This window comes from Podarcis melisellensis, assembly GCF_964234715.1.
Source record: "Podarcis melisellensis genome assembly, chromosome: 4".
NCBI classification, from domain to species: domain Eukaryota; kingdom Metazoa; phylum Chordata; class Lepidosauria; order Squamata; family Lacertidae; genus Podarcis; species Podarcis melisellensis.
Genome location: NC_138531.1, coordinates 56,725,039 through 56,751,425, shown reverse-complemented (window position 1 = coordinate 56,751,425; position 26,387 = coordinate 56,725,039). Strand labels below are relative to the sequence as shown.

The 26,387-nt window shown below is 40.8% G+C and overlaps 1 protein-coding gene and 1 long non-coding RNA gene across 4 annotated transcripts in view; one reads left to right on the top strand and one right to left on the bottom strand.

The window, feature by feature from the left end:
* The window catches only part of NCAM2 (neural cell adhesion molecule 2), a 203,774-nt gene that overhangs the window by 37,237 nt on the left and 140,150 nt on the right, over positions 1 to 26,387 (top strand). The gene's annotated exons all lie outside the window — the stretch shown is intronic.
* On the bottom strand, positions 7,062 to 16,387 carry LOC309368911. The gene is made up of 3 exons (XR_014167966.1): positions 16,145 to 16,387; positions 9,642 to 9,756; positions 7,062 to 7,300 (listed from the first exon to the last, which is right to left on the bottom strand). It is a non-coding gene; the product is annotated as an uncharacterized lncRNA (long non-coding RNA).

Genomic DNA, 26,387 nt, shown 5'->3' with positions numbered 1-26,387 from the left:
ACATTTTATACTGTTGCTTTTATTGTAGCACACTCTGCTAGAATTTTTTTTCCAGAGGCTTTATTTTTCTTGTCAGAATTGACTAAAGATGCTTACCAATTTACATTTAAATCACATATTGATAAATCCCCTTGAAGAGCAAGTTTGATGTTTGTGACTATCTGCCATCATTTATAATGCAGCACAATTATTAGACACTAAGTTTCACTGCGTGCAAAATGGAAACAAGCTGATCAGCATGACAAAAACAATACAGCTATTCAGATATGCTTGTGTCATAACGAGGGCTGGCTGCACTATGTACCAAAGGAATCCAAATTTATTCCAAGGAAGCTCAAAGTATTGTGTTTTAGAATGAATTATGTATATCAAGTATATTTGCATGGTGTTACTCACTTTGCAAATATATTCTTTCTCCATTACAAGTTCAGAAATTTAGAACAGCTGAGCTTCATATTTGTATGTGTTCAAGGATTAGAATGACAGAAGATAAAAAGAGCAGGGGAAATGGATGGCAGGGCATTTGGAGATAAGGTTACATAAAAGGGTTGTAGAAGCAGGGCTGCAAGGAATAGTAATTGTTAGGAAGGAACATGGAGCTGTGCATGACTATTAGTCTCTCTCCAGCCCATAATCAATGGTTCTGAACCTTCCGATAGCACGTCAATACATTCTCACAGCATTGTTTGTGACTTTGGCGAAATCTGTGCTCTGGGATATAATGTATGAAAATGGGAGGTTACAAAAATGTTAGTCATCATCATCATCAAACCTTTTATTGGCATCCCGTACAAACATCCAAAACAAATCAATACAGAATTACCACTTCCCCAGTGGCGCAAAACATTTGCTAAAAGAAAGGAGGCAGAGCAGTCTATCGTCACAGGGAAAAAAATGTTAGTCAATGTCTTAGTAGAAGTTATCGTTTCCTAATGGGCCTAAAACTCAGACAAAATCAACATTAAGCATCTGTTTTTCTGTTCAGCCATGCCTTGCACCACGCTGCTGTGTTCAAGAAGCAATGTATGACCTTAAGCCTCTCTGAATCCTGGTGCTATTTCTCAGCAGCAATTTGCATGAAGGAAGTGGTTGAAATAAGTGGTAGCACTTATGCAAATTGTCATTGGGAAATTGTGTTTGCATTCCAGGTCAGACATTATTTTGTATTCTTTTTGGAGTTCAAAACACTCAAACGTAACACTGCAAGTGCTGTAATGTGTGCCAGCAGCCGCAAGGGGGAGTTTCTGCTTGTTTTTTTTTTCCCTTTTCTTTCCCATTTGTCCCTTCTAGAATTCTGGAGGTTCAGTAGAATACGGTTGTTGAGATTGCCCTAAATTAATATTTTTTTCTGTTACTGAAAAATACTCTGTATTTCTGAGTTAAAAATATTACAATATGCCTGGTGCCCATAGTATCGTATGAAAGCTTCACATTGACATTGACCATTATAAACTCATTTTCTAATCTATTGATTTATTGATATTTGTTTGCCCCACACATGGAATGAAGAATTGATAGTAAATGTTTTGGTAGAAAGAAAACTCTCACCAGTCACGAAAACAAATGCAGGCAGGTAAAACCTAGCATTGGCAAATCTGCCTGCCTGCATTTAGGGCCAAACCTCCACAGATAAATTCCCTGGCATTACTAGAACTAAAAAGGCATCTTCCCATAAAGGGAAGCCATTAATGTGTTACCTGGCAGCTGCCTCTGCCACCCAGTATTGAAGGTGGCAGTGTGAGGGGCGGGGGCTGCAGACAGTATGGAGAACCAAATAAAATCACCTCTTTTCCTGTTCCACTAATGGTAGCCTCTACTAAATCAAAGATCCTTCCATCAGCAGGACACCTTTGCATACAAACCAGTATTTTATGGTGTTTGTCCTTCCTTTATTTAGTTTCTTTATTCAGCTGGGGATTAATAAAAAAAACTTTAATGATAGTGAAATGGTAATTAACATGTATTTGGAAAACATAAACTGTAAACTTTATATTAATTTCCTAAGATGCATCTCAAACCTTTTTCTCTATACTGTACACACATCTTGTCAGCATAATATGTGTTATTTTGCTTCAGGTTGTTTCTTCAGAGAATAAATCATCGCAAAGACAAAGATAATACTTGGTGATATAGCGTGGTTTATGAAATTTAATATCCTTGTTGGACTAAATTCCTTTTCCAGCATAAATTCCAGTATAAGGACGCTTCAATAAAATTCAGCTCCTTAGATTTTTATTGACTTTCAAGTATCATCTTGGATTACATTAAATTATGAAATTCAGATTTCTATAAGGAAAGTAGCATATGGAACTGAACCTTGATTTCCAAGTATGCATTCTAGCTGTTGTTAGTAATTGAATTGGATTGAAGTTGGGATTATAAATGGTCCAGATATATAAGCAGGTTAATTTTGCCATTATATTAGGTGTGAAGACCTCCAATATTTCTTGTCTAAGAATTTAAATCAGGGCATGAAAGAAAAGAATGAGGGAGAAAGAAAGTGTGAAAGCAGAGAATAGAAAAATTGAAGGTGGGCAGTTACAATACCCCTGTATAGGATTCAGCCATCCAGAAAGTAGACTATAGGAACAATTATGAGCATGTCCTGAGTCAGACACAAGTCCCACTGTTCAATTTTCTAGTGTGTGTATAGTTGACCTATGTGCATGTTTGGTGGCCTCTATGTCTTATTTCTATTATTCACCCTACCCCTTTAAGGAAAAAAAGAGAGAAATATTTTGTGCTACCAGTAATGTGTCATTTCTTATCTGTAGAAAGCAGAAGAGATATTGTTTAATGATAATATTATTGTGGGAAGTTTACTCATGTTTCAGTGTCTAATTTTGCAACAAGAAAATTTACATTACTAATGCAAGTTAAATATAGGTGTTTGGGTTTATACAAAAGGAGCTTAATGGAATTATGACTTGGATAAATCACTCCATTTCACCCTAACTCATATTGTAATTTGAAGCATTTGGTCTGGTGAGCAAAATGAAATAAGCTGTGTCCCTGTAGGCAAAATTCTGTGTAACAAAACCAAGAAAGCAATTATACATCATTATGTGGGCTTGACATTGCTGAGAAATCCCAATACCAAGCTGGTATAGAAATTGAACAGTGGAAGGTGGTAGTCCTCACACTACATCACACACACCCCAATTTAGACCTGAAGAGATTGTACATTTTGGAATCTCATAGAATAGAGTGGAAAAGTGGCTCTATATGAAGTATCTGTCTTTTTTCAACTGGTATTTAAAACTGGGTCACCCTTTCTGATTTATATTATTATTATTAATGTTAAAACCTAGACTACTAAACATTAAAATATCTAAGCAGTATACAGTTCAACATAGCACAAAATAAAACATAACATAAAACATGGCATGGAAAAAATCACAATGCAACTTCAGTGGTATAGAAGTTCAACTTTAGAAGTCAGAAAAGTGCCAGGCACATTTATGTTGCCCCATCAGGTTCTGGCCTGTTGTCACAGTGGACACACTAGATAAGTGTTTAGGATCAGCATATTGGTTAAAGAAGTACGAACCCACATCGATTTTAAACATCCCAAAGAAAAACCCATTTAGAACCCATTTATGGCTCAAAGCCTTCTAGAGTATGGTATAACTCACTTTGTTCTGGGACTGCTCATACTAACATGTCAACTATACCTTACATGACAACCTTTCAGGTGGGAAGAGATTTGAAAATCTACTGGCACCATGGACAATCTGCCTGAGATTCATGCAAACTACATATTGGATAATTTTTATTTGAGCTGCCTTTGAGAAGGAATGAAACTTCATAGGAAGTGGCACTGTCAAGACAGGCTTTAGACACATACACTGTCAACTAGATTACGTAGCACAGTTGCTCAGTGCAGATGTGGTTGTAGTTATGAATAGTAAACAGAACGTATCACAATATATATTCAGTGGTCCTATATTGCTAAACATCCCTCCCCTGTAGAGGTCCCCAAGATGTACAATATTTTAAATGATGTACAATTCCACTGTCTTTTAAACATTATTTTGGGTGGTTCAATAGCAGAAGTTTCTGCTTTGTCAAATACTTTAAGAAACAATGCTTGCTTTTTAGCAATATCTTATAATCTGCCATTAAATGAGTGTTAAATAGGTACCAACTCAGCATCCAACTGTTCCTGTAATCCCACTGAACGTCTGGGCATAATACAATTTAGATGCTGTTAAACACACTTCAGGTAATCAGCTCATGAACACTAATCCCAGTTAAATTAACATCCATGTTGTCTGCATTTTTTCTAATTCTATTAACTTGTAGATACTTTGGTGACAGAAACCTGGATGTGAGACGCTGCAGGCATTACATCCAACCAGAGGTAACTAGAGCTGCTGCAAAATCTGGCAAGCAGCCTTAACTCTAGCAAAAAGCAGTGGCAGCACCAAAGAGTTGCCCAGAAGAGCCACTGCCTCAGTATCAACAAGTGTGTTGTAGCTGCCAATGTTGCAAATTTGCCTCTACACCAGCAGCTATAACCACTATGATAGCCACTACTGTGCTGCTAGCAGAATCATTTGGAGGATTTGTATCCTTTTCAGTTTGATTTCTGATCTGCTTCAGGAATGGAAACAGCTTTTATCACCTTGGCAGACAATTTCATCTTTGCTGGCAACAGTCAGGTGGAGTGCATCGCTGTTGAATCTTACAGAGCTTAAAGTGGTTCTTGATGCCATCAACAATATTTCTGAGCTACCTGGATGAGTTTGTTAATGGATGTAGCATTTTATGTTGGTTCTGATCATGCCTGGCAGGCAGGTCTAAGAAGGTGATATTGGAAAACTAATCTGCAGCCCATGGCCTTTGAATTCTGGAATTCATTAGGAACCCATCTTGCCACTGTATTGTTCAGCTGTTACATAAAACTGCTTTGTGAAGTGTAGTGGAAACCCTGAACCAGTGTCTGAGATGTAGGCTAACAAGCTGAAGCTTTACCCAGACAAGATGGAAATCCTGTTAGTAGAAAGGATTCCTGACCCAGGACATGTGTGTGACCTGCCCTGAATGGGATTATACTCCTCTCACAATAGCAAATAAGTAGTTTGCAGTGTTTCTGAACTCAGTTTTGTTCCTGAATAGGCAGGTAGAAGTCATAACTAGCAGTACTTTTTCTCAGCTTCAGCTAGTATGTCCCTTCTCATTCCTGAGGTCTTACATACTCTGGCTACTTTCAGTCTAGAGCTCTGAGTAGGGCTGCCTGTGAAAAATGTCCAGAAACTGTAACTGGTACAAAATGCAGAAGCTAGCTATTGACCAGTTTTAAGTCTCTGGCCCCAACCCAAAATTAAATATGGGTTGGATCCAGGTGAGAGGCAAATTGAAATCAATGGTATTGGTTTGAGCAATTCTATCCTAAGCATGACTAATCCTGGAATCATCCCATTGATCTTGTCACTGTATTGATATATATATTGCCAAGAGCCTGGGCATCCTATTATTGATGTGGAAGAAAATAATAGGAGAGTAAGGACCAAGATAGAAGTTTTGTTAAACATATAAATGCCACCAAGCAACCACATGTCTAATTCCTCTTCCCCTTTCCCCGCTAATGGAATTTGTCTCATATAATGTCATAATCTATGTTTTCCCCTCCACACTGTCAGAAAACAATGCAGTGGAGTTGGGGTGGGGTGGGAAAATACAGGACATCATTAGATCTTAACATGAGCTGAGACTAGATATTACAGGAGAGAGAAACTAGATTTAGTTGGGGTTTTTGGGTGGGAAACACACTTGTACTTTCTTGTTTGGTCCTAAGAACAGTAGTGGTAGAGTGATGCTGATCTTAAATTGCCTGTGAGCTGACTGAATTTCCACAACTGCTGCTTAGTGACAATACAGTTCCTTCTGAGATACTCAAGTAAAGCTTATATACTTGCACAGTTGGTTCAGTTGTTCTTAGCTCTTGTCAAAGAAGCTGCTCCCTACTTGTGCTTGATTATTAAATATATTAATTTATAAGATTCATGGGTACTTGAGAGCCGGTGTGGTGTAGTGGTTAAGAGTGGTAGTCTTGTAATCTGGTTAACCGGGTTCGCGTCTCCGCTCCTCCACATGCAGCTGCTGGGTGACCTTGGGCTAGTCACACTTCTTTGAAGTCTCTCAGCCCCACTCACCTCACAGAGTGTTTGTTGTGGGGGAGAAAGGGACAGGAGAATATTAGCCACTTTGAGAGTCCTTCAGGTAGCGATAAAGTGGGATATCAAATCCAAACTTTTCTTCTACAATGAAGCACCATCTGTAAATGTATGAATGTTACTCTTCACAGAAAGTTTTAAAGTGTTTCTAGAATGCAAATTAGTATCCCTCACTGGGGAGCAGAAATTCAAGGTGTAAAGACTACTGATGTACATTAAAAATTTTAAAACTATTTGAGCATGAATACATTCCAGCCACTTAAATTCTCTTGGTAGGTTGATAGCTGCCTTAATTTCATGGCAGTCCTTGACAGCTGGCCATTGAGAAGTACCTTTTTTCAAAAGAAATCTTTATCATTTATATTTGCCATATCACCAGTCAGCTCAGATGATGAGAGACTGACAGGTAAAAAGCAAAAACTTCATCGGATCAATATATTGTTTCCTTCTTGTGGATCTGGTGAGTTTTCAGATAGTGCCCCCTTCCTGAATGAATGATAATAGGACAGATTATCCTGCTAGCCTGATCTGTAACTGCAGTGTCAACTTAAAATCAGATTTTTTTCCTTTCCTTTCCTTTTATATGTCTCACATGTATGACAGCTGTTAAATACTAATTACTGCCTGTGGTATTAAATTACAAAGATTTACAAATATAATATAATGTAGCCTGACACCTCATTATAGATTATTTGCTCCAGCAGGATGTGACAGAAATCAACAGGAAACTACCATTTGTTTGGAATGTGTTGCCTAAAAGAAGGCTGGGTATGATTGGAGGGACCAGCAGCATCTTTTTCTCTCTCTACCCAAATAATTCAAATCACATAATAAATAAGAGAAGTTTCTTTCATATACTGCCTTTATGTTTTTAACCCACCTACTCTGCCCCCTAAAATGGCAGCTTGCCAGTAAGAATTAAGAGCAGTCAGCAAACCACATATTCCCCTCTGATTCCATAGGAGAGGGAACTTTTGCGGATGGATCATGTACCTCATCCACATGTCCCATCAGGTCTTTTGCTGCAGATGGGCCTGGTGGCAGTTCTGTGGAGATGCTGGAGATGTCTAAGGTAGCTCTGGAGTTAGGGTCCTCGTACTGACATCTTCATGTGCTTTTAACTTAGCAAACAAAAAAAAACAAACAAACCCCCCCACAAAAACCCCAAGTGAGCCAATCGTAACAGGATTAAGAGGAGGTTTTATTTTATTTTATCTTATTGGAAAAATCGATTAACTGCTAGAGAAAAATATCTTCCACAGGAAATGTAAAGAGACCTGCCAAGATGCTTGAAAAAAGTGGGGGAGGGGGATTTCAAACTTGGATTCTTGTCTTTTCCTTGGAAAAATAGATCATGTTCAATTTCAAACTAAATTGCTAGGTCTGTGGGCTCTCTTTTTCTAACCATTTCTTTTGTTCGGATTTTCTTTTTAAAGAACACTCAAAGCAGCTAAGAAAAAAATCACACAATACAACTTGTGGAAAAAAAAACAGATAGATCAAAAGCACATTTCATAACCTTGGCACAATGGCAGAGAACCAGTAGTCACGGTATTGGCTTTGAGACCCTGTAGGAGAGAGGCAGTGTGTCAGCGACTCTCATTCTATTGTATCTCCTATTCTAGCTCAATGGCTGAGTATAGATGATAAATTAGTAGTTCATTTAGGAGGTGATCATGCCAGTACAGTATTGTGTGAACTTTCCTTCCTTTACTAGTTAATACATATTGGAAGGGCAAGTAGAGTTTAACATAGATTATGAGCTCACCATACTTGCATGCAAATGATGTAGCCATTTGAATCCTCCAGCATTCTATCTAAGTCCAGTATCCTAACCTCAACAAATTAGCCTAGCTTAAGGTTTGGGAGTGTTGACAAGACATTCATGTTTGTCAGAGTTAATATCAAAGTTTATGCCCACTCTCTGACCAAGGACCAATTTGCCACAAGGGTACCTGGCAGCTGGTGAGCCTTTACCCTAAAGCATCCATTTTGTGCAGTGCAACTCTCCACCACCAACCACCACCCTGAAGACTGATATGTTCCATAATGCCTGCCAACACTTCATACAACCAAGAAAGTCCCTTCTTCTATCTGAGTGAAACTGTCATTTGTGTAGGAGGGGGGTGATTTCAGGTTAGCTTGGAAATTATGTGTGCCAGTTCCAATGTTTTTGAAAAATGTCTTGTCTTATTTTTGGCCAATTCTAATCCAAGATTCCCTGTTCACTTGGGTCACCTCGTGGGCAGTGTTTGCTGCCTGGAGCAGCTGCGAGTCCTGGGTTAGGCCATCTTCTTAAATCATAGCTGAAGGGGGGGTGCCCAGTGACTCTCCTTTTGGTTGCGCTGGTCTGGCGGGAAGGCCAATCAGGAGAGTGGTGGAGGGGGCTAGACCAGGTCTGCCTCCAAAGTATTTAAGAGGGTGACCCTTGGAAAGTCGCCTTCTTGGGAGACCGACATGGGATTTACCACCCGTTTACTAGACTCTAAGTGGCTTGTTCAAATGTAAGTGGGCACGCCAACATATGACCTTGTTGTGGTTTATACCAGACTTCCTCAGCCTTGGCCCTCCAGATGTTTTGAGACTACAATTCCCATCATCCCTGACCATTGGTCCTGCTAGCTAGGCATCATGGGAGTTGTAAGCCAAAAACATATGGAGGGTCGAGGTTGAGGAAGCCTGGTTTATACAGTTGCTGGGTTAGGGGAAAGATTTTTTTCCTGCAAATAAGTTGCTCTTTCTGCAGGTTTTTGCCTACCTCATAAGCACTGTCACAACTTTGGGGAATAAGGCAATGATTTGGATCCTTAGTTTAATGGTGCCCCATTAAAGGAATCCAGAAGGGGTATCACTGTCTGGGAGCCCACAAGTGGGGTTATGGGCCATAGCACCTCTCCCAATGGTGACCTTCAGGATGAAAGCACCTGGTACATGTCAGGGGTGACTCTCAGCTCAGGGTTGACCCCACCCAAATTATCTAGTAGCAGATGGGCTGCTTGACACACACCCAATGTCTTGGTGAAGACCTACTTAGATATGCAATCAATAAAAAGTTGTGGCCTATTTCAACCTAATACAAATATCCTGTGGTTTTTTCTATGGTTCACCATTCCCCTTCACTGGGTTATGGTCAGCATGTACCTGGGCAGCAAACACTCCCCTCACACTCTACTTGTTTCCTGAGCTCTTCTTTGATTACTTGACCATTGGCTTATGGCAGGACTTGCTAAACTTTTTGGACTAATGGGCACATTTAAAATTTCGAGAGCTTTCTGAATTGTAAGTCACATATTGGCTGCCATGGAATGGGTGTGGCATAACACAAAATAGAAAGAGACAACTGACTCCAACAACCTTATTCTTATCATGGGAAGTCTGTTGTAGAACAGTGCAACTCCATAACCTGAAACATGTACAAAGTGAAGTAGGCACAACCTGCTTGCCATTTGTTCAATTTCTCACCTTTTGCCTCCTTACTTACTCAGCACCCTTGTTGAATGTCTAGGCTGCCATGGCCCAATTGCATCATTTCCTGTCTCTTAATTGGTGGCCATGATGTTTGTAGTGCACTGTATTTCTAAACAGAAGTTGGTTTTTATACTTTGAGAATCTTTCATTGAAAATATGCTAAAATATGTATACTGTTTTCTGGCATTGTTTAGTGTTTTACTGCCACTAAATGAACGTTTGCAAACAAGGATGGAATATTGATTACCAATAGAAGAATGCACCTTTGCGTATTCATGAAGATGGAGCATTTGGTGTCAGCAGATTAGATATCTGGATGAAACCCAAACACAAGCTGCAGTTTTATTGTGCTCTCTATGTTGTGTTTGATTTTGCTGTATAACACTTTTTAGACAAAAAAGGAAACAAGGAATCTACTGACAAAGCCTTGTTTATGTAGGTTGCCCCATTGTAACCAAGGAAGCTCTTTATATAAAAGGCAGCTGATACCCAAAGAGAAGGAAGGAATGGAATGAGAAGGAGCTAATATTTATTCTAAGAGTGGTTGTGCACAGTACTTTAAACCCCATGCTGATGTTCTAATTCAGTCTTGGCCAACCTGGTGCCTTCACATGGTTTGTACTACATCCCCAACTAGTGCATCAGATTGGTAAAGACTGGTCTTATTGTATAAGTGTGAATGGGGGTCATGATTGTGCCTCATGGTCTTGGCATGCCCTATAACATGGTGTTTGTGTATGTGCAAGTCTGAATATTTTGTACCACCACACAATTGTGTTATATTGTGTGTTTATTCATGAGTGTCTGTGTCAATGATGCAATCTCCTATTCCACTCTCTGCTTATGTATGTACCTGGTGTTAAAAGGCTTTGTTTTTCTTGAGTAATCCTTCTCCAGAAGACTGAGCACTGTTAAGTAATTAAATTCAGTATTGTTACTGATAATGTTACTTTTATTATTTTCCAAGGAATAGTAAGACAAAGCTAAACTATTAGTACAAATGAAGCATAATTGTGCTGCAAAATATGTTGCATGCATTAAATTCAAACAACCTACATGAAAATCTAAACTAACTGATTTTCTTCTGTCTTTTTCTTGCTCCTTCTCCTTTTGAATACAACCACATCACCTGGATTTACTCTCCCTAATGAAACAAAACATACCTTCTGCATCGGGATATATTCTGATATGCTTAAAATAGGTAAGTCAACAGAGTGTTTATGCTCCTATTGTTGTTACACTGTCATAGCAATGTTGTGGTTTTTTATATAAAAAAATCATAATGTTATAAAAAGATTTATCCCCTGCACTTAATGGGATGAATCCAGATAGACTCTGCAATCCGTTGGTTCCTGGGAAAGTGTACCAGAAAGAGCATAACAGTTTGACTTTAGGGATTTAACATTGAATGCTTTCACCCTGCTGCAGAAAACCTCTGCTGCCTTTTCCCTACTTATAGCAAAGCTACATCTGGAACATTGGGCTGGAACGTTTGAACAGCAGCTCTATAAGCAGATTGGGAGCCGTCACATTCCCAGTTTTCTGCTGTGCCCAAAGCAGGGGTGAATCTACACCAGACCTGCAGAGGGCAGGGTGAATTTTCCTCATATTGATTGTCATTAAAAGCAGGAAAGCAGACTAAGGAAAAAGGACAGAACAACAGAATAGCATTGCTCCATCTTTGCTTCTCTTCCACTGGCATAAGCCCTGCAGGGCATAGGATATGGTGGTGAAGCTACCTTCAGGTTTTATACATTAGGATTGAAGCCTAAGAAACCAGTGGCCAAATGAGACATGTGTCAAGTCCAATTTTTGGTTCTAACTTCTTTTTATGATAGTGAACCATTTCTGTTAAACTTTTTTTTTGGTAGGGGTACAAGTTTGCTTTTCTTTTATCTAAAAAAAAAGTGGGATTGTTTATTTTTAAGAGTATTTGTCACAGTTTCCCCACTTCACAATGCCCTTTCTCTGTCTTTTCCTTCTTGAGCTTTTTGGTAAAGAAGGTAATTGCAATAGATAAAGGTTGTATATTAACTGCCTTTCCAATGGTTTCCTTTTATTTTGTGAGAGATCTTTAAATAAAGTTTTGTCACTACTGAAAGTATTCAGGGATTGATACAAAAACCCAACACCTATGCATTCATGCATCTCATGGGCTGGTCTGTGGGAGAACTGCCCTAACAGCAGCACACAGAACTGGTCTGAATTAGTATTGGTCCCTCTACATTTAACTATGTTATTTTGCAGAGCTTTCTCACATTAATTTTTATATATGATTTTGTTGTGGGCATTTCTTTTGAACCTTGTAGGCAAAGAATCTTATATCTTATACCTGATTAGCTTACTTTTGTAACAGTTGACATAAGACTCTGTAACACAAGTGGACTGTAATAGAATATTCAGAGTACATGGTATGAACTAAAAGTCAGCTTAGTTTTCTGTAGCCAACAGAAATCATTAAATAAATCTCCCATAAGACTAGCTTCCTATGGGTAAATTTGAAAAAGAAGGCAATTTCTTAAAATCCCTTTTTAGGATTTAAACCTTTAATTCTTGATTATTTAGCACCCAATGAAGCAAACAAATATTCTTCCAGGATTAAGCCAGTACAAATACACTAGTTTGTTTTCCCTGGAACAGCTAAAGCCAAAGCTTGGCATTCTTGTTTTGCCTCCTGAGCCAAGTTAATGAGGCCTAAATGGAACTTATTTGGAGATTTCTTTTATTCTTAAATTGTTATTTCGGTATTAATGGTATTGAAGGCAAATAAGTTGGCAATTAAATAACTGTATGCTCAACATAAAAAAACTAAGATAATGGCCACTGGTCCCATCACCTCCTGGCAAATAGAAGGGGAAGAAATGGAGGCAGTGAGAGATTTTACTTTCTTGGGTTCCATGATCACTGCAGATGGTGACAGCAGTCACGAAATTAAAAGACACCTGCTTCTTGGGAGAAAAGCAGTGACAAACCTAGACAGCATCTTAAAAAGCAGAGACATCACCTTGCCGACAAAGGTCCATATAGTTAAAGCTATGGTTTTCCCAGTACAGTAGTGATGTATGGAAGTGAGAGCTGGACCCTAAAGAAGGCTGATCACCGAATAATTGATGCTTTTGAATTATGGTGCTGGAGGAGACTCTTGAGAGTCCCGTGGACTGCAAGAAGATCAAACCTATCCATTCTGAAGGAAATCAGCCCTGAGTGCTCACTGGAAGGACAGATCCTGAAGCTGAGGCTCCAATAGTTTGGCCACCTCATGAGAAGAGAAGACTCCCTGGAAAAGACCCTGATGTTGGGAAGGATTGAGGGCACAAGGAGAAGGGGATGACAGAGGATGAGATGGTTGGACAGTGTTCTCGAAGCTACCAATATGAGTTTGACCAAACTGTGGGAGGCAGTGGAAGACAGGAGTTCCTGGCATGCTCTGGTCTATGGGGTCATGAAGAGTCGGACACGACTAAATGACTAAACAATGCATTAAACCTCTTTGTCTTCAACGTGTCACAGGGTTGTTGTTTTGGAATCAGGGAGTATTTTGAAAGTACCAATATTGAATTTATTTAGGCAAAGTTAAATTTTGCAATGTAAATCCCACACTTCTGAAGCTCGCTGAAAAATAAGAAAGATCTATGAGTCTGTCATACATTTTCTTCATCAAATCTCTTGGAGAAATGTTCTCTTCTTTTTTAAAAAAAAGATACTTTGTCTTTGCAGTACCTTCCCATCTCTGGTTGCCTGTCTCATTTAATGACATAAGAATCTATATTGCACTTTAAATGAGAAACACAATTTTAGAAGTGCTGTATTGTGGAATTCATCTGACAGAAGAGTGTTTGATAAAGTAGGCAGGATAAGGCATGCAATCTCTTTTCAATATACTGCTACACTCTAAAACAACATTTGATTCCTTTGGATGCAGTGATGTCTACTGGACTTGGTTGAAATTCATGTTCAGTTAAGAAGTGTTTTGGGTGGCTTTGAGTAAATTAGTTTCAGACTAACCTGATTCTTGTTGAAGCTCTAGTTCTACTAAATACTTTTATTGCAGCTGACATTTTAATGAAAGCTTGATTTTATAGTTATAACTGTTTTTTATGTTTTGTTAATTTTGCACCACTTAAAGTCAATTGTAGGTTAAGTGGCATATAAATTGTTTAAATAAACAAGATAGTGAAGTGTAGAGTCTTGGTAAGACTTGGTCTATTTGAATCTCTTAGAATTCATCACAACCTGCTGCCTAAAAAGGCATAACATGATGTGCGTACAAGGATATAAAAAATATAAAAATAAAGCAAACATTTAATTTTTTTGCAATGTATTTGCTTCACGGTTGTTGCATTTGTCTTGTGTCAAACGCTGTTTTGAAACTGGCACTATCCCTGTGCCTGCTTGCTTGCAACTTTCTCAGTCTGTATATCTAAGAAAACATTACATATAGAACCTTGCAGTGTTCTCACACCAACATCTATAGGAAAATGACCCTATACTGTAAATCTATTCTTGATTTAATATGTTCCCTTGGGTTTATTAGTTTTGTCTATGTTTCTTACTCTTTCAAATATTAGTAGCATATTATCCTTAAGTATTAATCTTTCCTTCTCATGTAGCATGCTTCTGACTGACAACTAATTTCAGTTGAGTTGAAACACTATTGTTGTTTTGACTTTCCTTATTTTAGAAAAGCACCTTGTGTTTCGATGTACTTTAGACTCTCACACAAGCCTTTGGATTTTATCTGTTGTTTTGTTCAAGTTCTGGACACCTATAAGTATGCAAAAGCTTCCAAGTGCTCTGCCCCACCTTGCCAAGCACCATACAATCTTATAGTCATCCCATGGGACACAGCTCAGGAGGCCTTCTGGAGTTGGTATCAAAACAGTTTTGCTTTTGTCTAATTCACCTCTGGGAAGCTCCCAGATTCAATTAAATTACAGCTTCATCAGAATCCGTCTCTGTACTCTCTGTAAGCCCTTGCCTTCATTGCTAGTCACTATATTCATGTTGCTTGGCCTTAAAAGTGAATATATAAAGACACTCTGACTAAGATGGGAAAGCCAACTTCTCCCAACATCTGCACTCTACTATGCTTCCCCAGTCACTCGTTATGTTTTAAGTATTGTGCATATTGTAAAAGAAAGCACTGAATAAGCCAGAGCTGGCTATAGGAATCTAGGAAAGCTGATTTGGCTATTGAAAACAAAACAAACGCAGAATAACCCTCTAGCATGTAAGTAATGATCATGTCAATGTGGCAGCTCCTTTTGTTCCTGTTTGGGAATAGGTGTACTGTTGAAAATATTTCCTCTGGTAGATGTCACCAGGGGCTTGTTTACTTTAATGAGCTTTGACCATGAGTTCTTATAATTTGATGACAGCCTGCTAGCTTAAGAAATGGTTGTTTAAAGCTATATGGAATATTTAGCTAAACATTAACAACCTTCTCTTAGGAGAGCATTTCTAAGAGTAAGAATAGCTGAACAGTGGCTCAGCAGTCCACCCCCTTTCTTCTGAGGCTTTTATGTGAACATTTGGTAGGCATCTGGGAGATACATGCCTTAGCTGGGGGTGTACTTATAACAACAGAGTTGAATTGTACCTCAAAGAGCACCTTGTCCATTTCCTCTACCAGTGCAGGAAATCTGCTGTTACAGCACCCATTCTAGGTAACCATTCAGTCTCTGCTTAAAAAGCTATGCCAAGGGAGAGTTCACCACCTTCTAAGGAAGTCTGTTTTGTGGCCAGACACTTCACACCACCATGAAATTCTTTGTAATGTTGGGTCAAAATTCCCTTTCTTATACTTTGAACCTATTGGTTTGGGTCATAGCTTCTGGAGTGACAGAAAATAAATGTGTTCTATCATCTTTAAATGTTAAAATATCCTATTTTCTTCAGGCTACACATAACTCCTGTCACCCTGTGTGGCATCGTGAACTAAATGAACCACTGAGCCATTTAGCATTTTCCACACTCCCATTTACTCAGAGTGCTCCCACTGCTGATTTTGGGAGCAGTGTACACAGGACATTATCCATAATGCATACCTCTCTTGTGTCTATCCTATATCTTGCTACCCATTGTTCCTTATGAAATGCTGCATTTTAATGTGTTTTCCCTAAAACCAGATTCCATCCAAACTGACAAAAAAGGAATGGCCTAGCTGCATTTTAAGCCAGTAATGTGTACACAGCCTTTTGGTCCTAAAATCTCACACTTATTCATACCAAATCTGCATCCTTTTCATTCTTCACTTTTAAGAGAATAGAAACTACTTGGAAGTCAGCCAAATCCTAGGAAAGACATATCCCCCTGTCTGCTCTTAATGGGACATAGACATAACTTTTCTTCCAACTCATTACAAGAAAGAGACAAGCTAGATATATGATCAGAATGGATGCCAACAGCACTTTAAGGTTTCATTATCCCTAATTGTGTTTAAATCTAGATATCTGCAGCCAAAGTTAGCTAAAGTTGATATGTGAAATTTAACTCACCATGAACACATCCCTTCTTTGTATTCTGTGGCATACAATTTCCCAACCTTTGAAGCACATTTGCCTCTGTTTGTGGTTCACCATTTGTTGCTGCAGTACAATTTGCATCCCTCCCTAATCATTGGCTATCATGTCTGGGGCTGATAGGAGGAAGAGTCTAACAACATCACAGGTTCACCAATTGTGCCCTATGTGAGGTCACCCCCTCCTAAATGTTGCTATTAGCATATTTATGGGGATAATATTGGTGCCTGTACCACACTTGTATATTATTGCAAGTAGGGTGTGTTTCAGACCTGGAATATGGCACACTGAGAAAGGGTTAAACACTCCCTTCCCCAGTATTACTGCTATGATTTGAAATAGAGTCCCTGGAACAGCTTTAAATTAATACTCCAACCAACTCCTCATGATGAAACTGCTATGCCATTTTTTGGGTAAAGCGTGTTCTCCTTCATGGAGAGCATGAGTTGCAGTGGGGGCCGCCAGGACACTCCAAAGCTGGGGGCAGGCTAATTGACCGTTGGGCCACTGATGCGATTGGGCTTCCCTTGTTGTTGGGAAGAAGTTAATGTTGCCATTTGATTGATTGACAGCCAGTAAGGCTAAAACTCCTTGCACGAGGCTAGGGCTTCCTCTTTTCGGCCGTGAATCGGATTGCCCGTCCCCCCTCCCTAGAATTAGGGTAGTTTGCTTTGACCTTGCTATGCCTGTCATGGGGTCGCCTGCTCTTGGGGCAGGGGCCCGGTAGGAATTTTGTCCATCTGGCTGATTGGCTGGGGCCATTTGGTTTTTGCCTACTGTGTAGCAAATTGTCACAACTTGTAAGGTTGCGGTTAGGCATTGGTTTATGGTTTGGTTGGTTGAGGGACATGGCTTGGCTGTGCCTGCCCCTGTAATGCTGCTGCTGCAAGGGATTCCGTTAAAGGATTCGGGGGCTAACTATTGCTTGTACACCCTGTCAAGGGGGCTCGGGCCACTGCAAGGCCTCCTGGCTGCATTTGGGGTGGGATGAGGGCAGGTTCCCTGCTCTGTAGCTAGCCCCAGGTGTATTCTGACTTTCGCAGGCGTGTGGAATGTCATTCTGTCCCCCACGGTGGGAGCAGATAGTCACAATCAATGCCTAAGCAACCACTCACTTGTTTGTATTTTAATAATGTTATTACCAAAATTATGCCAAAAACCTTAAACAAAAATATTGGTGTGAGTTATTGGGGTGGCCCTGGGGACCTCGACGCAACCTACAAAAATGTTAATCCCGAAGCTGTGGATTTAGTTGGGGTTTCTCCGTTCTTTCACTTGCAAGGATTTTGGCTACCACATTAAATGATTACATTTCCTACATGCTCCAAAATATTCCCCAAACTTGCCATTGAAGCTGTAAAGAGTGTGAAAATCATCAGCATAATCCAGAGATTGGGAACCTGTGGCCCTCCAGATGCTGTTTGAGTGTAACTGTCATCAGGTCCAGCCAGCATGGACAATGGTCAGCGATGATGTAAGCAATTGTTCAACAGCATCTGTGGTATAGTGAAAGCCCCCCCCCCCCAGTGAGTAAGGAGTCTAATTTGCATTGCCTCAACTTTGTAGCCACCTGCTCTTCTTCCACACAGTTCTCAAAACTAAAGAACTTAATTTCTGATACCACATACTGTTTGACTTCATTGGCACATGTGTCTTAGGTAAAATGAAGTCTGGCCTTATGTAATATGTTGTCGTCATTTTACATGGTTTCTTATCTGTTTGTTAGACATTCATATTACAGCAGATCATCTGTTTGCTTTCTTAACACTTGAGATTGTAATAATATTGCCGGGGGGGTGTCTCTTTAATGTGGGGAGGAGTAGAATGAATATGGACTCTGTTAATAATTTTAGCAGGATGAACTACTGATAGAAGAATGAATGAAGCAGTTCTGAATTAATTGATTTGAAAGCTGGTGATAGGGAAAGAAATATCGCTTAATTAATACTGCTGCTGAAAATATATTTGTATGTTTTTGTGGAGGGAGAGAGGGATGTGGAAGATTAATTATGATTGATTACTAATACATAATCTCATAGTCTTATGAAGCATCACAAATATTAAATGATAGCAGAGAATCCATTTTATTCTTGTTGCTTTTTAACAACTGTGGCTCATGAATAGTTAATATGCAGTTCGAAACCCTGAAACACATTCTAAATCAGAGCTGATTCAATAAACAACCTTGCCCTATTCTTATGCTACACACACATACGCATTCTACTTTGCTCAGCATTGATCAACCAAATCAAACTCATTTGAGAAGACATGTGTGGCCAATGCCACCAGGGGCTTGAAAGACCTCTTGTTCTTTTCCTTCCTGCCTGGTCTATCTAGTGGTTGTCGGGGTATGTGACTAGTGAACTGCATTTGAGTATGATGGTCAGAAATTGTGCAGACCTAAGTTAGTTGGTTTTTCTAAATACAATTTTTGTATTGATTTTCAAAAAATTATAAACACAACGCCCTTCAGCAATTATGCATTTAGCACCAGAACATCCCAGCTGATATTAATTTCCTTTAGATATATATGTCCAAGATGGACTACATTTTTGTACAGAAGGTACTGGGTGCAGTGGTAAATTCTGATGTTAAGGAGCTCACCATGACAGCCCCATAATATCACCAAAGAAAAATCATATCACACTCTCAATGAGAATCCACCTCTATCTCCCTCTCCCCCTACCCTACCTTACCTATCCGAAAGAGCATAATGCATAGCATAATACCATTTTATTAGGATCATCTGACAGAATTGTGAACTGACAAAAGGTGCTGTAATGATTGTTATGTTAGCTGGGGAAACAGTTTCCTTTGGCTGGGGAAACCTGGGTTCACCTTCTTAATCATCATAAAGAGTCACTCAGTGACTCTAGCCTACCTGACATGTGATAAACAATGTTCAAAACCAGACCTATGCCAACCACCCCCACAAGTTTACAATGACCTACTAATCTCTCTCCGGCAGGTCAGTAGACTGCACCACCAACAGAAAGAAGCCTAAAAGTTTATCATGTCCTTTGGCTTTCACATTAACCTGAGAATAAAAATCTTTTGTAGCTGATAAATATGTTTACAATTTGAGGTTTGAAACCCTGCAGACAGTCACCATGAAACACATTAAGTGTGGCAAGGTAGGTGGAAGAACTGGCACACTCGTGCACATTTCCCCCTCTTCCTACATTTTCTCACTTAGAATGCAGGCATAGATTCCTCTATCTCTATAATGAATTAACTAAGGTCCTAAGGAAGGTTACAACAATTTAAATTCAGCATTAAAAACAATGTAAAACAACAATATGTTTCTGTGTATGGTTTTAACATCCTTCTTTCTGAAGTAGCTCCACCAGACCAACACCAGCCTAATCCCTGGTAGACTAGGGAGAAAGAAGGTTCCCCATACTGTTATATGTGACCTAGAATGACTTATTTCCTGAACATGGGCAAATAGGTTTAAGACCTGAATGAAAGGGCAGCTTTCACCTCTTTCAACTCGCTCTCTCTTACTTGGTGGTTTGATTGGGTGGATTGGGTCCAGTCTGCAGCAGTTCCTTTTCCAGAGGAACAGCACACAGGAACAAACCAATATGCTGCACTGGAGAGACAGACAAACAGAATATAAGATTTGTCTATTCCACACCATGGGGCCATTCCTCCTTGCCATGATGTCTGGGTTGCAGAGCCCTTCCTAGCTGGATGTGCATGCTAATTTCTAGGCTCTTCTGTGGGCCAGAGTACGAGAAGAGAGATTTCTGGTTACTATTTAATCATTTCTCCTCTTCTCACAACCTCCTCCTCCCTCCCTCCGTCCCTCCCTCTGTCTGTCAGGTACATATTGTGGACATATGATTACAATTAGGTGGGTGACCATGCCTAACTATGGCTAGCTTCTTTAGTATTTCTGAGCTTTATTGTCACTGAAACCTATTCATAACAAGGAATACTTTACTTGCCTATATGCTCAATGTTTGACATGCAATGTTGAATTTATGAGGTACCGGTAAGTATATTCTACTGCTCTCCCCAGTCTTGTTTTAAGTAATGTCATGGACAACTAAGAGGGAAATCAGTTCAGCCTTACTTTCTGTAAGCACTATTCAGCACAGACATAATTAAGGATCCATCAAATATATATAGTTCCACCTTAAGTTCTTTTAAGATTCAAGAGCATCAAATCTAAGCCTGATTGTGCTTTGTGTTTTACTTTTTCTGGGAAATCAAATGGCACAGATTTCTTTGTATGCAACACTATTCATTGCATTAAGTCACTTTTATTTTGTATTCAGCTTAAGTGATGCATGACGTTGTGAAAGTGCATCATTATCAAGCTAGAAAATGCAATTATTCTGGAATGGGTTTCTAATGGGTGCTTATTTTGCCAAGAAAGTATTTGAAAAAAAATAGTATTAAGTAAATGTCATTCCTCTGGGGGAGAAACATGGTTTTGAAATAAAACTGGATTTTTGCCTGTGTTGTGGTGGTTCTGCACAATCCTATTTTTCACATGATGGCTACAAATGTAGCTTTCAGATTTCTATCAAATATTTGCTCTGGCTATGATAGCTATTTTATACATGCAGGCAGCTCCTTTTAATTGGATGCACTAAGCTTACCAGGTTGCAGTCCGCAATATGCACGTATAGACTAAAATGTTTGTGTGCATGAAGATTTGTGTATACCGTAAGGCAGTGTTTCCCAACCGGTGTTCCGCGGCACACTGGTGTGCCGTGAGACCTTGCCTGGTGTGCCGTGGGAAGAGCGAGAGAAGGCGCCTGTGCGGAAAGAGCAGCGAGCAGTGCGCCTGCACGCCGCGGCGCCCGAGATCGCTTCTCCCCACCGCCCCTTGCTTCAAAAGAGGTCCGGGGACAGCGGGAAGCGCTGCCCCCGGACCTCTTTTGAAGCAAGGCTTTGCGGGGAGAAGCGATCTCCCCGCAGCCCCTTGCTTCAAAAGAGGTCCGGGGGCAGCGGGAAGCGCAGCACTTCTTCCCCGCTGCCCCCGGACCTCTTTTGAAGCAAGGGGCTGCGGGGAGATCGCTTCTCCCGGTGCTCCGAAGCGGGGCGGGGGGGGCGGGAACACCTGCCCCAGCCGCCCCGCTTCGGAACGCTGCTCCGAAGCGGGGCGGGGGGGCGGGAACCTCGCACCCCGCCGCCGGGCATCGGAACGATGCCCCGATGCCGGGCGGTGGGGCGGGAACCTCTCCCCCCGCCGCCCGGCATCGGAACGATGCCCCGATGCCGGGCGGTGGGGCGGGAACCTCTCCCCCCGCCGCCCGGCATCGGAACGATGCCCCGATGCCGGGCGGTGGGGCGGGAACCTCTCCCCCCGCCGCCCGGCATCGGAACGATGCCCCGATGCCGGGCGGTGGGGCGGGAACCTCTCCCCCCGCCGCCCGGCATCGGAACGATGCCCCGATGCCGGGCGGTGGGGCGGGAACCTCGCACCCTGCCGCCGGGCATCGGAACGAGGTCCTGGACCTCTTCTGAAGGCAGGCGGGGGCAAAAGTCTTTGCTCCCCCCGCCTGCCTTCCCGGGACAGCGGAGACTTCTCCGCTGCCCCGGGCGATCTTAAAATGCTGGCGGGCGGGAGCGAAGCGTTCGCTGCCGACCCCCAGCATTTTAAAATCTCCTCGGGGCAGCGGAGACTTCGCTCCCGCCCGCCAGCATTTTAAAATCGCCCCGGGACAGCAGGGGCTTTTAAAATGCTGGCGGTCGGCAGCAAAGCCCTCCTGTCCCCGGAGCTTGCGGGGCGGGAGGTGGGAAGAAGGGCTTTTCTTCCCACCGCCAGCCTTCAGAACAGCCTTCTGAAGGCTGGCAGTGGGAAGAAAAGCCCTTGTCCCTGTCCCCCCCAGCCTTCAGAAGAGGTCGGGGGACAGACTGTCCCCGGACCTGGTCTGAAGGCGGTTTCCCTAGGAACGCATTAATTGATTTTCAATGCATTCCTATGGGAAACCGTGCATTGCAAGACGAAAAACTCGCAAGACGAAGAGACTTGCGGAACGAATTAATTTCGTCTTGCGAGGCACCACTGTACTTTTTATATAGTCAATATAGGCACAGAGTTAATTTTTTTAACATTTTCTAATGGTGGTGTGCCTCGAGATTTTTTTCATGAAAGAAGTGTGCCTTTGCCCAAAAAAGGTTGGGAAACACTGCCGTAAGGGAATATATAGGACGTAAGTTGAAAGAAGAACACTGCCAACAGCATCTGCAACATCTAAGGTCAAGGAGAGAGTTTTACCATAATTTCCCCCTCAAAAGGATTTTATTACTGTGTTATTATGTATTATCTTCACTTATTCTGAACATGTCTTAGACGCTTGTTGTCAGGCAGAAAGGCAGGATATTTTGAATAAATAAACAAGGCCTGAATAATGCTATAAAAGGTTACTGTGGGTTTTTTTAAAACCATCTGGGGGCACATTACACTATATTTATCCAATACTAAAACCACACATATCTTCTTTAAAGAGGATCTCAATCACCTTTCATAGCCAAGCATTCTAAGCATCTTCTATTATGGTTTTGATTTTTTAATAATAAAATTTATTTGATACAAGCTGAAACCTTGGTTTTCAAATGTATTTTCAGTGCAAAATATGTGAAATAAGTCCCTTTGGAAGTTTTGTGTTGTAAACCATTAAAAAAGAATGTTACAGTGTGTTTGTTTGTTTGTTTGTTTGTTTGTCTGTGTGTCCATGCACTTGTGTGCACACATGCACATGCTTGGTACACCGATCTGTTAGCATCTTATGTAAGCGTATGAATTTAGGAGTGCATATGTAGATTTAAACAAATAGATTCACACTCAGTCTCGGTGTGTGGATTCCTGCAACCCACAAGTACTTTGCTTTTTGCCTAACATCTTCCCTAGCAGCAGAAGCAACATCCAAAAACTGTACCTTGGTCCAGTTATGAAGATATTTGAAAATAAGCATTTTTAAACCAGAAACCTTCTACCATCTAGAATGAACAATGAAACATCAGTAAACGGATCTAAAATTGCTGCCATCCTATGAAATAATTCAGTGAGGTTAGCTCTAGCATTTTTCCTCCTCCTATTTTCTGCAGTAAACAAATAACAAGTTTCTCCAAATTACCTATTCAACATGATACAACACATAATTTTAATGCCCCTAACAATAATTATTGATACAGTGTTTTGATGACAGTCTAAAGCAAGAATGGGGAACTTGTGGTTATGTAGATACAGTACTCCAACACCCATCAGCTCCATCCAGCATGGCTAAAGGGCAGGAATGATGGAAGTTGAAGTCCAGTGATATCTGGAAGGCCAAAGTTTCCTCAATTCTGATATAAAGGACAGAGTATATTTATTAAGTGGCAAACCAGATTCAGAAACAGCTCAAAAATAATTGTAGAAATAAGGAGAATTGAGAATAATAAAACCCAACCCCTTCTAAATTGTGGTGGTTTATTGGGACATGGGTGGCGCTGTGGTCTAAACCTAGGGCTTGCTGATCAGAAGATCGGAGGTTCGAATCCCCGTGATGGGGTGAGCTCCTGTTGCTCGGTCCCAGCTCCTGCCAACCTAGTAGTTTGAAAGCATGTCAAAGTGCAAGTAGATACCTTCCAGCGGGAAGGTAAACGGTGTTTCCGTGCGCTGCTCTGGTTCGGCAGAAGCAGCTTAGTCATGCTGGCCACATGCCCTGGAAGCTGTACGCCAGCTCCCTCAGCCAGTAAAGCGAGATGGGCGCCGCAACCCCAGAGTCGTCTGTGACTGGACTTAATGGTCAGGGTTCCCTTTACCTTTACCTTTACTGTGTGCATATGCATGAGATCATTAATATCAGGGTCATGGGTTCAAGCCCCACGTTGGGCAAAGTCTTCCTGCATTGCAAGGGGTTGGACTAGATGACCCTCATGGTCACTTCAAACGCAGCAAATTCTATTATTCTATGCATATATCTCTGTTAGTATATGCACCTCTTTTTCTCTGAAACATGTAGGTGCCATTTTCTTTAATATGTGTTTAAAATGAGGCTGTAGTGCACATACATCAATACATTTAAGGTATTTAATTGACATTTTACTGTGGAACATATTCCTATCAAGCTGTTCTTCTCATTCCTGCTGTTTGTTCTCGTGACAGATGTAGCCTGCTATTTTATGTTGGGTATTTACATTTCAAAAATTAGCAAACAAAACAAGAATTACAGAAGGTATGAAATGTTTTTTATTTATTTCACCACTAGACAGATAATTGCCATTTTAATACTGTTACAGATGATTATGCCACATGTCTCTTTATATTCATCTATCTTCTGGAGAGTCTCTATGATTGATATTTCAATTTATGAAATAATTAGCACAGAGAAATGCCATGAAATATGAAGGATCTTCTGTATCAGTAAAGGTCAGATTGATAACTATGGACACAATTGATGTTTTCCATTGTGTCACATGTTAAAGCCTTTTATCAGATTTCTTCCGGAGCTTTCTTATTTTTAAATGTTCGGTTCATTAATAGATCATTTGTATGAAATAATAATGTGGTTCAAATCTTACAACTGGAGTTGAATGTGGTAAAGCTGCTTCTGTTTGCAAATATTTCTAATTTTATTTCCATGGTTAGCAATGCATTGAACTTTTAATTGTCCGTTGGCACCTGCTTCTGAATGAAACATTTTTACTTGCAAAAGGATATGGGAAGCATCCATGTTTGAAGGAGTGGGCTCAACTGATATATTTTAGGTACTTCCCTAGTTCCATTTTGTTAATGACAATATTTGGAATAATTTCACCTTATGTGCATGTTATGCATTCAGTAAATGTTTTCATTCTTATATCTGTATTTATTGATAAAAAGAGATAATAACAGAGTATTGTCCAAGTTTCATCAACCACAAATGTGCAAAGAGAAAGTCTTAAAGGACTCAAAGCCATTATGCTCATGCTTGCAGCGTATTAAAACAAAGTCATGTTTTGAAGACTAATATACATTGTAACCAAAATCCAGATCCTGCCAGTAGTACATAGTCTATGGGGGTCCTGTACCCAAGTACCCATGGACAGGGCTTCATGGTTTATGTAACAGCAAATAACTAGTATATATATCAATGCCCTCTTGAATGACTAGTTTATATCAATGCCTTCAGAAGGTGATAAATTCTCCATTTGAGGTATCTAAACAGAGCCTGGAATCTGTCAGGGATTCTTTAGCTGTGATTCCTGCATTGCAAGTGATTGAACTAGATCACCCGTGGGTTTTCTCCCAACACTACAATTCTACGATTCTATAAAACCAAGATCTAAAAAGCAGTTGGCTTATACTTGTACTGTTATCTCACACACTGCATTGCATTGTATTGTATACAATATTCCCAGCAGTTCTTCATAGTTAAAAAGATTTGTGCTAGTCTTTGTTCCCAAGTTACTTCTTGAAACAGTGGGCTTCTCTTGTCTTTGCAACATAGCAGCTTCATCTACTCTGTGATTTGTCAGAACCAACTAACCTCTGCTCTCAAATGTGTTCTATTTTCTTCATAGCAGGATGCATTTTCCCCTCCCTCTCCAAATGTATAAAAAGGTGAGAGGGGAAAAGAGTCCCTCTACCCTTTTATCTTTCTGCTTTTCTCTCTATCATGTAGGTCCATATACTATCATATGCTTGGCTTGCTGTCTTTTTTTTTTTTTTGCAAAAATACCTTTCATCTGACCCATCAAAATAGTTTTCTGTGTGCTATTCAATGGGTTAAGCCAGGGGTTTTCAACCAGTGTGCCGTGACACCTTGGGTTGCATTGAAGGATGGTCAGGGGTGCTGCAGGCAAATCTGGCCTCTGTCCCTCTTTCCTTCCTTCACTTCTCTGATGCCCTCTTGCATCTTTTCCTCCCAAAGGCTTGTGTGTCTTTTGTTGCAGCAGTCCTGGCTACAACTCCCTGGGCAAATGGTGCTGGTTGCCAGGAACTTAGGCGGTGTCAGAGTAAGCAAGCAAGTGCATGAGGGAGCCAAGCCAGACAGTCCGCCAGCCTTTGCTGTTGGGAATGGACAGACAAGTGGGAGGCTGGGCAGGCAGGCAGGCAGGCAGGGGCTGTGCTGGCCTTTCTTGTGCTTGCTGTTTGCAGTGCCTGCCTGGTAGCTGAGTGCCTGGTGCCAAAGGGGAGCCTTTTCGCCATGCAGGCCGGGCAGCACCCACTACTACCACTGCTGCCTCCCAATGTGAGTAAGATGGTGGCCTCCATTCACTTTTGGGCAGTCTC